Here is a 12,062-nt window from a genome sequence, read left to right on the forward strand (position 1 = left end):
AATTCATTGTGAATGCCTGCTAGAGCCGATGGTAGCGCCAGACGGTAAGCTACCGCTCCAATCCTCTCCAAGATCTGGAAAGGTCCAATGTATCGTGGAGCTAGTTTACCTCAGAGAGAAAATATCTTCACCCCTTTCGTGAGTGAGACTCTCAAAAAGATATGGTCACCAGTAGAGAACTCTAGTCTCCGTCTCCGATTAGCATAACTCTTCTGACGGTCCTGCGCCTAGGGAATCCTCCGTCTAATAGTACGGATCAACTTTACCTCCTGCTGAGCTCTCTGAGGTCCTAGCAGCTGGGCCTCCCAACCTCCTCCCAGATGGTGGGTGTCCGACAAGGCCTACCATACAACGCTTCAAACAGTGCCATCTTGATAGCCGAATGATAGTTGTTGTTTTAGGCGAACTCTACTAATGGCTGGTGGTCCTCTCAGCTGCCTCAGAAATCCATAATGCAAGACCTCAGCAAGTCCTCTAATGTTTGGATGGTCCGCTCTGACTGTCCATCTGTCTACGGATGGAATGCTGTACTGAAACGGAGCTGTGTGCCCAAGGCCTGCTGCAGACTCTGCCAGAACCGGGATGTGAACTATGGGTTTCTATCCGATATAATTCTCAAGGGAACACCATGCAATCTGATGATCTCCCGACAATACAGCTCTGCCAATCGATCCAGCGAATCGGTCTTCCGGATCGCTAAGAAGTGTGCGGATTTGGTTAATCGGTCAACGACTATCCAAATCGCGTCATGGCCTTGTTGTGTCCTAGGTAATCCTACCATAAAATTCATAGTGATGTGCTCCGATTTCCACTCTGGAATGAGAATCCTCTGAAGTAATCTAGCAGGTCTCTGGTGCTTAGCCTTCACCTGCTAACAGACTAGATATCTAGCTACAAACTCTGCGATGTCTTTCTTCATGCCGTTCCACTAATAGAAACGCCTCAAATCTCGATACATGTGGGTTCCACCTGGGTGGATAGCAAAACGGGAGCAATGAGCCTCCTAAAGTAACTCCTCCATAATCGGGTGAGATTGAGGTACGCATAATCTACCTCGAAAATAAATAACACCCTCGTCATCTCGGGTGAACTTTGTCTGCTGCTCGGAAGCTATCTGGCTGCCAATGAACTGTAAGCGTTGATCACCAACCTGGGCCTCTCGGATCCTCATCCTAATCGACGACTGAGCAACCATGGTAACCAGAATACTCTGCTCTGTCTGTTCCTGCTCCTCAAGGCCCAACTTGGAGAAACCCTGAATCAAGTCCGTGACCAAAACTTAGTGGCATGCTAAAGTCCCTCTGGACTTCCGGCTAAGTCCATAGGCAATCACATTAGCTTTTCCTGGGTGGTAGTTAATGGTACAATCATAATCCTTCAGGAACTCCATCCATCTCTGTCTGCTGTCCGGAAGCTATCTGGCTGCCCATGAACTGTAAGCGCTGATCGGCCTGGGCCTCTCGGATCCTCATCCTAATCGACGACTGAGCAACCATGGTAACTAGAATACTCTGCTCTGTTTGTTCCTTCTCCTCAAGGCCCAACTTGGAGAAACCCTGTCAAGTCTGTGACCAAAACTCGGTGGCATACTAAAGTCCCTCTGGACTTCTGGCTAAGTCCATTGGCAACCACATTAGCTTTCCCTGTGTGGTAGTTAATGGTACAATCATAATCTTTCAGGAACTCCATTCATCTCCTCTGTCGGAGATTGAGTTCCTTCTGAGTGAAAAGATATTTGAGACTCCTATGATCAGTGAGAGTCTAAAATGTAATACCATACAGATGATGCCACCAAATCTTCAAAGCAAAGATAATAGCGGCCAGCTCCAAATCATGTACTATGTAGTTCTTCTCATGCTACTTTAACTGAAGAGAAGCATAGGAGACTCCCTTGTCGTGCTGCATCAAAACAATGGCCAAACTCTGTAGAGAAGCGTCGGTGTAGAACACGAATCCGTCCTCTCCAGAGGATAAAACCATCACTGGTGCCGACACTAGTCTCCACTTCAGCTCCTGGAAGCTGGTCTCGCAGGCTTTTGACCATGTGAACTTCACGCCTTTCCTGGTCAGGCATGTCAGTGGCATAGCAATGAAGGCGCTGAAATTCCGTTTTGTTTCAATTTCCCCTGTACAAAAATTGTACAAGTACAGAACTTTTCCTAGCAACCCGCATGTTCGATCAGACATGTGTTTGATCAATCAAACAAGTTCTTGGCAGATCAAAGCATGCCTTGATTGAAGTACAAAATCACTGGCCTCTTGTGTTGATATTTAGAATTGATAAAAAGAAAACTAAACTAATTACACAGCGGAATCAAAGAACTAGTTGTATCTTTCTTTTGTAGCCAAAGACCTCTTGATCTTCTACTGTATTCCTCTCCTCTTCTTGGATGTCGTGTGAGCGATGATCTACCAAGGCAACAAACACCCTTCCCCTCTTTTCTTCCAAACCGCTGGCCACCAAGAGAAGAGCTAGGATGGGGCGCCTTCTCCTCTTCTTCTTCTTTTCCAAGCCATCGTCCACAAAGGATGCTGAGCAAGGGGCGCCGGCCCTAGCAAGGAAGAGGCGCCGACCCTAGCAAGGAAGAGGTGCCAACCCTATCAAGGAGGAGGCGCCGATCCTAGCAAGGAGGAGAAGAGAATTGTGAAAAAATTAGGTTTTTGGGGGCGCCACCTACTCCCTTTTATAACCCTTGCCGTCAACCCTAGGAAGGTGAGATTAACCAACACGTGGATGAGTGGATGCGAGACTTTATATAGAGGCTACAACAGGGACCTAGAGGAGGAATTGGTTTAGGCCTCCTGATGGGCTTAGGCTTTCTGTGTTCGGCCCGAGCACTCAACTCAAGTCCATCAATAATAACTCATACCACTAAAGGGTTATTATTGAACTATTGCACCAATCCCATATTACAATATGAACTCCTTCTTATCATGAGTGCGTTAATCTCCCTGTGTTTAAGATATCGTATGCCCGTTAATTAAATGAGTTACTGACAACTCAATTAATTAACATATGATTTCAAGAGTAGTACCACTCAACTTTATTATCATGCTGGACTAAGTCCACCTGTAGGGTTTACATGATAATCTTTATGAGCTCCTCAAGGGGACATCATCAGCTTAAATAATTAAGACACATATTTCTTCTATAATCAACAATATACCATATAAACAGTACTATTTCTCAACTCATTGGGCCTATTGATTTAACGAATAAAATCCACCCATTGATAAGTTAAAGAAATAAATACTAAGTATACGTTCTTATTATTATATAGGGATTAAGAGGACGCACATCCATAATAACAGAGGTTTTGTTCTTTTATGTAGTCAGTATAAATCAAACAACCTCAAACGGTCCTTCTCAATACACACATAGTGTACTAGTGTAATTTTATAGTCAAGACAGACTAATACCAAATTACATTACAACCGTTCCAATGGTTTGTCCTAATCCATCTTGGTTGTGAGCTACTATTTATAATTTATAAGGAACTGATAACATGATCTTCTATGTGGCATCACACACCATGTTATCTACAATATAAATTAAATGGACAACGACATTGACATATATATAAATATAAAATGCAAACATTTGACTAAAGTGATTCTCATTTCAAAATATTTTAAAACAAATGTTCATACAAAAGCTAGGCTTATAGTGTACATCCCAACAAGCAATACGAGATAAACCCTCAACAAACCGTTTGTAATATTCGGCCAATTCCAAGAAACTATGGATTTCCTAAACTGATTTCGACTGCTCCCAGCTGGTGACAGCCTCGATCTTCTGAGGGTCTATGAAAATACCTTTTCTAGAAACCACGTGTCCTAGAAAATCGACTGAGGATAGCCAGAAAGCACACTTGCTGAACTTCGCATATAGACGATGTTGTCGAAGAGTCTCTAAGACTATGCGAAGATGTTGTGCATGTTCCTCCTCAGAACGCGAGTAGATCAAAATGTCGTCGATGAAAAAGATAATGAACTGATCTAGATACTCCAAAAAAGACACGGTTCATCAAATCCGTAAATACCGTTGGAGCATTGGTAAGCCCAAATGACATTACCAAAAACTCATAATGTCCGTATCTGGTGCGGAATGCTATCTTCTAAATATCAGAATCTTTAACTCTCAGTTGATGATATTCGGATCGTAGATCAATCATAGAATACACTGATGTACCTCTGAGCTGATCAAACAAATCCTCGATCCGTGATAAAGGGTACTTATTTCTGACGGTCACTTCATTCAGCTGTCTTTAATCGATGCACAACCTCAGAGTACCATCCTTTTTCTTGACAAACAATACCGGAGAACCCCATATAGATACACTAGGGCGAATACATTCCCTGTCCAATAACTCCTGGAGTTGGACATTTAGCTCGTCTAACTCTTTCGGTGCCATACGGTAAGGAACTTTCGATGCCAGCACAGTCCCTAGAATCAACTCAATAGTAAACTCCACTTGCCTTCGTGGAGGCAAGCCTGATAGCTCATATGGAAATACATTTGGATACTCTCATACCACTGGAACGTCTGAGAGCTGAGAATTACTACTATCATCATTATTAATTAACAACAATAGAAATCTCTGACAGCCATGTGACACCAGTTTCTGAGCCTGAATCGCAGAAATGGTCGATATACTGTCATCCTAAATGCTAGTGAAATCCCATGAGCGTTGGTTTGGAGGTCAGAATGTGACCACCCTCGTCTGGTAATCAACCGTGGCATGGTATGCTGACAGCCAAACCTTACCAAGGATAATGTCGAACTCAACCATTTCCAGTACTAATAAATCTACAATGATTATATGGTTGCCAAAGTCTAATGGGCATCCTCTGACCTCCTGAGTGACGTCCAATGTATCGTCGGACGGTAGGGCGGCAGTCAGTCACCGCGATCTAAGGATAGGTAGTCTACCAATCTCCCTCATAAATGTACGAGAAATAAAGGAATGCGAACTACTAGTATCAATAAGTATATCAGTGGAAAATGCATAAAGTAAAACCGTACCACGGAAAATGAATCCGTCGGCCCGCTGCGCATCCTCTCTAGTAACCGCATGAATTTGTCCAGTCTTTGGCGGGGGTGGAGGTGGTAGCGCTGCCAAAGGTTGCTGCGCCTGAGCCTGAGCCTGCCACTGAGGCGGTGCCAGATACTGAGCCAAAGATGGATAGGAGGGCTACGACTGATACTGAACCTGTGGCTGGGGCTGCGGCTGGTACTGCACTAGTGGCTGAGGCTGCGACCGGTACTGAACTAGTGGCTGGGGCTGCAGCTGATACTGCCCCTGCGTCAGATACTGAAGTCCCAAGGCAGGACTCTGTGATACTGTAAAAGCACTGGAGTGCTCCTGACCATACATGCCATATGCAGCTACTGCAGGGGGAGCTGTCCTCTGCTGACGATGCGAAGATTGGGCTTCCTGCCCCTCTCGCTGAGTCCCTGTCTGACTATACTGTCCTCCTTGAATAGAGACTCCGGAAGCTATATGCTGAGCCTTCAGTGAACAATCTCGGCTTATGTGCTCAGGTAGTTTGCAATAATAGCAAACTGACTGTCCCAGAGAGCAGGCTGATGTGATGTGATCTCTGGACCCACATCAGATGCAGTGAATGTCGCTGGCGGGTTGTTTTCGATTGTGCTGAGGAGATCAGAAATGTCTTGATGAAGATCACCCTGACTTCTGAGGCCGACCAGATGCCCCAGGAGTACCCTGACCCACCTGACTGCAACCACTCTGCTGCGGTTCGGTAACCTGTGGCTGCTGGGTCTGTCCTGAAGCCCGATCTGTCTGCTTCCTTTTCTTGTCCGGATACGCTCTCTGCTGAGCTGATTCAATCATAAGTGCTCTATTCAATGTCTCTATGTAAGACGAATTACCAAAACTCACAATCTTTACTTGTAGTTGTCCATCTAGTCCCTGGACTAATTGAAGCATACGTGACCTGTCCTCAACAACTAACTCTGGACAAAATCTGGCTAACCGATTAAATTCAGTGTTATATTCAGTCACCGTGCGGTTGTTCTGCGAAAGACTCAGAAAATCCTGTCGGCGTGTCATCTGATATGACCGTGAAAAATACCAACTCTCAAAAGCCTCTCTAAATCTCGTCCAGGTGATGTGTTGCTCGCCTATAATTGATCGTTGCGTGCCCCACCAGATATCGACCTCGCCCCGTAAATGGTAAGCAGCCAGCTCTGCCTTCTCCCACTCGGAGCAAGCCATATAGAAAAAAGTTCTCTCCAAGGTCTCTATCCAAGACTGAGCCACGCTCGGATCGGTCTCTCCGCAGAATAACGTGAATAAGCTTTTCACCGACTCTGCCAAAGCTGGGATCTGAGCTCGTGCCGTAATTATATCAGTAGGGTGAGTAGGGATCGCCGAGGGAACTGGCGGAACCACTGTAGCTGGTACTACAAGTGGTACCGCTAGATAGGCCGGGGAAGGTACCCCTGGTGCTGTTATATAAGTCATGGCAGGTATCGCTGGTGGCACTGCAAGGTCAATATAGGTAGGAGCGACTGGAGGTACGGTAGGTGGTGGTACCGGATAAAAAGCAACTGGTACTGCTAGGTCAACTTGTACTACTGGTGCGGTTGCCGGGTATGCAGTAGCAGGCATAGGTGGCGGTGGTGCTGAGTACGCAGTAGGCACGGCTGGAGGAGGTGCCGGGTACGCAATAGCAGGCACTGCTGGTGGAGGGGTTGGATATGCTGCAGGTGGTACCGTGAATACTGTAGGAGTGGGTACGACGGGTACGGTCGAGGTAGGTACCTCTGAAACCATCGGAGTCTGAGAGCCTGACACGCCCGCAGTACCATGTGGAGTCTGTCCCTGACTGATAGGCTCGATCCCACCAGACCTCTCTAGCGACTCCGTCGCCAGGGATTTCAACGTCCTCTTACATGGTCGTTCAAGGCCACGTCTCGACACAGGAACACATGTAACTCGTTTCATATTTGTTAAATTATTACACAGTATTACTACGGGTACTAAAACTATAAAATCAATCATCATATCTATTTGTCGTCTAGAGATGTTCCGTCACTGCCAAGTCCCCAAATATTACCTCGTCAAAGAATACCTCAGAATTCCGAAACATAAAAATCGACGGAAATCTATACAAATATGAAAAGTACCCAGATTGACTCGCAAAACCGAGCTCTGATACCAAATAAATTATCACGCCCCGGGGGAGTCCCTGCTAGAGGAATTTCGACAGCATCTCCCCTATACGGATGACAATATGAAACTTGACTACATAGCCCTCAGGGCCCCTCACAATCCTCAGCCAACATGGCCGGAACATATACAATAATATAAATAAACAATTCATGCAGTTTATAATAAATCAGTCTCCAGCTGACTACACAACACATCACAACACGCAGTTCATTATATTGATAGATCGATTTAAGCAATAGAGGGGGGGGGGGTGAATATCGCGCGTTTAAAAACTATTCTTTTGATCTTTTGAAACCAAAGTCGTGCAGCGGAAATAAGAAAAAAGACAAGGTTTTAACTTCGTTCGGAGTCTAGCTCGACTCCTACTCGAAAGCCCGCGGTCCTTAACCGCACCGATGGGCAAAATACTATAATCCTTCTTTCCGAACTCCGCGGAAAGAAGTGAATCGTACAAGTACAGATATATATAGATAGTAACACTTCTACTATCTTATAGAATTAAAGTACAGTGCAACAAGTAAAGCTATACCGACAAAAGTAGTAAATCGTAGCTCGGTCGACAATCGTATGAAGTTGCTTGCAAAGTTGATGATGACTTGTCGCATGAGCAGCTTGCAGAAGTACACAGGAGTCGATCAGAAAAGTTCTTATTGTCTCTTACTTCGAGCCTTAATTTATAGGAGTATGAAGGTTCGGTCGACTGATCCTTCTTTTCGGTCGACCGAACCAGCTTCGATCCCCTCCAGCTGGAATCTAACACTGGCTCGAATCTCTGACATTAATTTGTCTTTAAGTATTCGGTCGACTGATCATGCCTTTCGGTTGACCGAACAGCTTCCTTCCCTGTTCGTCGTGATTCTACCAAGATCATCCTTTAATGCTGAATAAATGTGATTGGATCGGTCGACCGATCCCTAGGTTCGGTCGATCGATCAGCTTATTTCCTTTATTGCTGATCGATGCTGATGATCTGTCCTGTGCTGAGTCACTAAGGTTCAGTCGACCGATCTTACAGTTCGGTCGACCGATTAGTCTTTGATCAGACTCTGATCTGATCTGTTCTGAGATGTTAGTTGCTTTGCATTGATCTTGTTCGGTCAACCGAACCACAGGTTCGGTCGACTGATCCAGTCGGTCCTGCAAAAGAAAGTTAAGCAAAAACTATTTCCTGTAAAACAGATGTTAGAACAGTAGTAATATAAAGCAAGATTAATAATATGAAAGACAGTATAACTGTCTTGATCTCAACTTGGAAACCTTCCCAGTTTCTTTAGTTGGATCAGCGACCTAAGGTTGTTCCCTTCGGAAACCCGACCTCGTTATCGCTCCTCCAGTTGTTTACCTCAACCTACCCGCCAAACTTAGATCCTTCAGATCTAGTTTGGACTTTTCACTTAGCTTTGATCGGCTCGCTAGGACTTTTCCCTTGATCTTAGGTCCTTCAGACCTCTCGATCATACTGCCAAGCTTCAGGTCCTCTCGACCTCCTTGGACTTGCACCTGGGTTCCGCGATCTGCTAAGATTTCTCTTGCCTAGCCTCCAACTAGGTTTTTCTTGGTTGAGTAAACATCCTGTACACTCAGTCAATTTGTTAGATCATAACAAGACTTAACTTGAACCTTTGACAACATCAAAACTCAGGTTTGATTCTGGTGCGGCTTGCACCAACAATCTCCCCCTTTTTGATGTTTGGCAACCAAGGTTCAAAGTTAAGTTCAAATATGCAACAAGTAAATAAACAAGCAATTTTTCTCCCCCTGAGTTAAATAACTCCTCCTGAATTCACTATCTCTCCCCCTTTGACACACATCAAAAATAGGGGCAGAACCAAAAAACAAGTAAGATTTAACCATAACATTTTCTAAATATAAATGATTAAAATATGAAAATATTAACTAAGTAAATTTTGAATAGAATTATCAAAGAATTTAAACATAATACTAAGTTTGAATAATATTTTAAAAAAATTACTAAGTTAATAAAATTTTGAAAATATCTTAAAATTATATTTTGAAAAGAATAAATTTTGAAAAATAAATTTGAAAAATAATTTTATATTTTGAATAATTTTTTATTTTTGAAAGAAAAGTTTATATTTTGAAAAGAATAAATTTTGAAAAACATTTATTAAAAAGTTTATATTTTGAAAAGAATAAATTTTGAACAACATTTTGAAAAATTATAATTTTTGAAAGAATGAATTTTGAAAAACATTTTGAAAAATATTTTGAAATGAATTTTGAAAAACATTTTGAAACATATTTTTTTTATTTTAAATATATTTTGAAAATATTTTAATCACTAAGTAAAAATAATATAAACTTAAAAAAATCTTATTTTGAAGCTCCCCCTAAAATTGACAAATTCCTAAAAGTCCAAACATGGGTAGGAAAACTAAGGAAAATATATCCTTATGATGAAACATCCAACCTTTGTTCAAGGCTAACTACCACAAGATAGTAACTAATCACTCAGGTTGGTCAATTTGAGTATTTAGTACTAACTAGGTTTTTACTAGTTAGTTAACCCAAATTGATCCATGTATGTTGTTTAAAGCCCAGATTTATATCGATGCACTGACATAAGCATCTGAAATCTAGGGCTAAGACCTAAGCATCTCACCCATTCTAAGTTATCAAACAAGGGATCCTACTGTGCTTGTGAGATGCTGGCTCCTAGAACTATAGGATCATGCAGTCTACGGTAGATCCTAAGCTACTCCAGAAAATTAAAATATTTTGAAAAGAGGTTTGAACACCAAAAATTTGAAAGGGGGTTTTTACAAAAATAATTTTAAAAAAATAATAAGTAATAATTTTCAAAATGAAAGAAAAACTATTCTATAAAATTTAGCAAAACAAACATTACTAACTAGAAATTACTTAAGATTAAACATAGTCATAATCCAAGTCAATATATATAATAAGTCAAAAACAACAGATCCTAAAAATCACTCATCCTCATCCTCATCGTCTTGATAATAGTCAAACATCCTCCGCTGCTCCTTCTCTAAAGCATCAGTACGATCAAGCATCTCTTGACGAAAATCTGCAATTTGTCCCTGAAGAGAGCTGTATTGATCATCCATTTTTGTTTCCAAGGAGTCAAAGCGACTAAAAATATCATCACGAAGACGGGTAAAGAAGTCACTGGTCGGAGGAGGAGGAGCATAAGAACTGCTCTGAGCAAAATCAAAGCAGGGTGTCATGGCGAATCCAGGATCAATAAACACAGGAGGAGGCACAGTAACTGGGATCAGATCATCCTCAGCAATAGGGTCGTCGACAGCCGGTGGGATGTAATGTGGATGAGTTCGTTTGTACACAAGCCCCTCGGCGCTAGCCTTAATCCCAGCCAAGGACAACTGCCTAATCTCGACAAGATCAAAATCCGATAGCTCAATCAACTCACCCCAAAGTACTCCCACACCCAAAGAAGCAATGTAGGCAGTAAGAACATGACACTGAACCATATGAACCTTATATGAAGTACTGTACCCTGAATAGTAAATGATAGATCTGTATACCCAGTATCCTAAGTCAAAGTCTAGTCTATGTCTAAGAGCATATATCAGAAAAAGATGAACTGGACGCAAGACACCCTGATCTCCAAATGATAATGGATAAATGCAAGACACGACCATCTTATAAAAGACATTATCTTTTGGACTAAGGGGTACAATTGACATCTTTTTAGAACGAGGTCCCTCAAAGAAGTCTGCATACATGATGTCAAGGGTTAGATGAGAGAAGGGAGCAGGTAACGGATCGGGAAGAGACTTACTAAAAAATATACGGTTAACCGAAGGTCGGATCCATAGAAATCGAATAAACATGTCAAGATCAAACAACATATCTCGAGTAGCAACTCTAGTCCTATAATGATAAGGATCAAGTTCGCATAGATTGTGATAAAACTCAGAACACAAAATAGGATTATATGCATGACGACAAAAGACAATACTGTCTAGTTGAAAGTGCTGTGTAATGTCTATGACCTCAGGACAGAAAGTTTGATAGAATTGAAGATCTAGACAACGCGTTCCTAACACCTTAAATTTCTTATTAGGAAAAGATTGACGCAATTCTTCGGAAGAGAACCTAGGGTCTTGGCTGGGATTAAGAGAGCTAGCCTCTCGTTGTGCAATAGACCTACTTTTCTCACTATAAAGATAATAATGAAAAATTAATATTGCAGTATATAATTAATTGAGAAAAGACTAGATAATTACCGAGGCATTATCGAAGGTGAGGTGAGGCTAGAATCGATGAACAGATTAGAAGAGAGGAGAATGGATTTGGTGAGTTCTAAAGGTTGCCCGATTCTGTTTATATAGAGGGTGATCGGTTGACCGATCACAAGTTCGGTCGACCGATCCCTTTAAATCGTCACCTTTTTTTTTGACAGGTGAAACGATGTTCGGTCGACCGGACACTTGTTTGGTCAACCGATATATTTATTTTACAGAGAGAAGCGGTAGGTGTGAAAATAGGTGAATGGTTGAAGTTTATGTTTTCGGTCGACCGATAAACTTGTTCGGTCGACCGAATAATTGAATATGTGAATAATTGCTGTCACGTATGTTCAGTCGACCGAACCTTCCATTCGGTTGACGGAACCTAAAAAGTTTTTTTTTAATTGATAAGTTTTAATAATTTTTAATAAGTTTTAAAATAATTTTTAATAATAAGTTTTAAAATATTTTTTAATAAGTTTTAAAATGATTTTTAATAATAAGTTTTAAAATATTTTTTTAATAATTTTTAATAATTTTTAAAAGTTTAAAATAATTTTTAAAAGTTTAAAATAATTTTTAATAAGTTTAAAATAATTTTTAATAAGTTTGAATTAAGTTTGAA

The sequence above is a fragment of the Zingiber officinale genome, chromosome 3B (genome assembly GCF_018446385.1).
Source record: "Zingiber officinale cultivar Zhangliang chromosome 3B, Zo_v1.1, whole genome shotgun sequence".
Classification (NCBI taxonomy): Eukaryota; Viridiplantae; Streptophyta; class Magnoliopsida; order Zingiberales; family Zingiberaceae; genus Zingiber; species Zingiber officinale.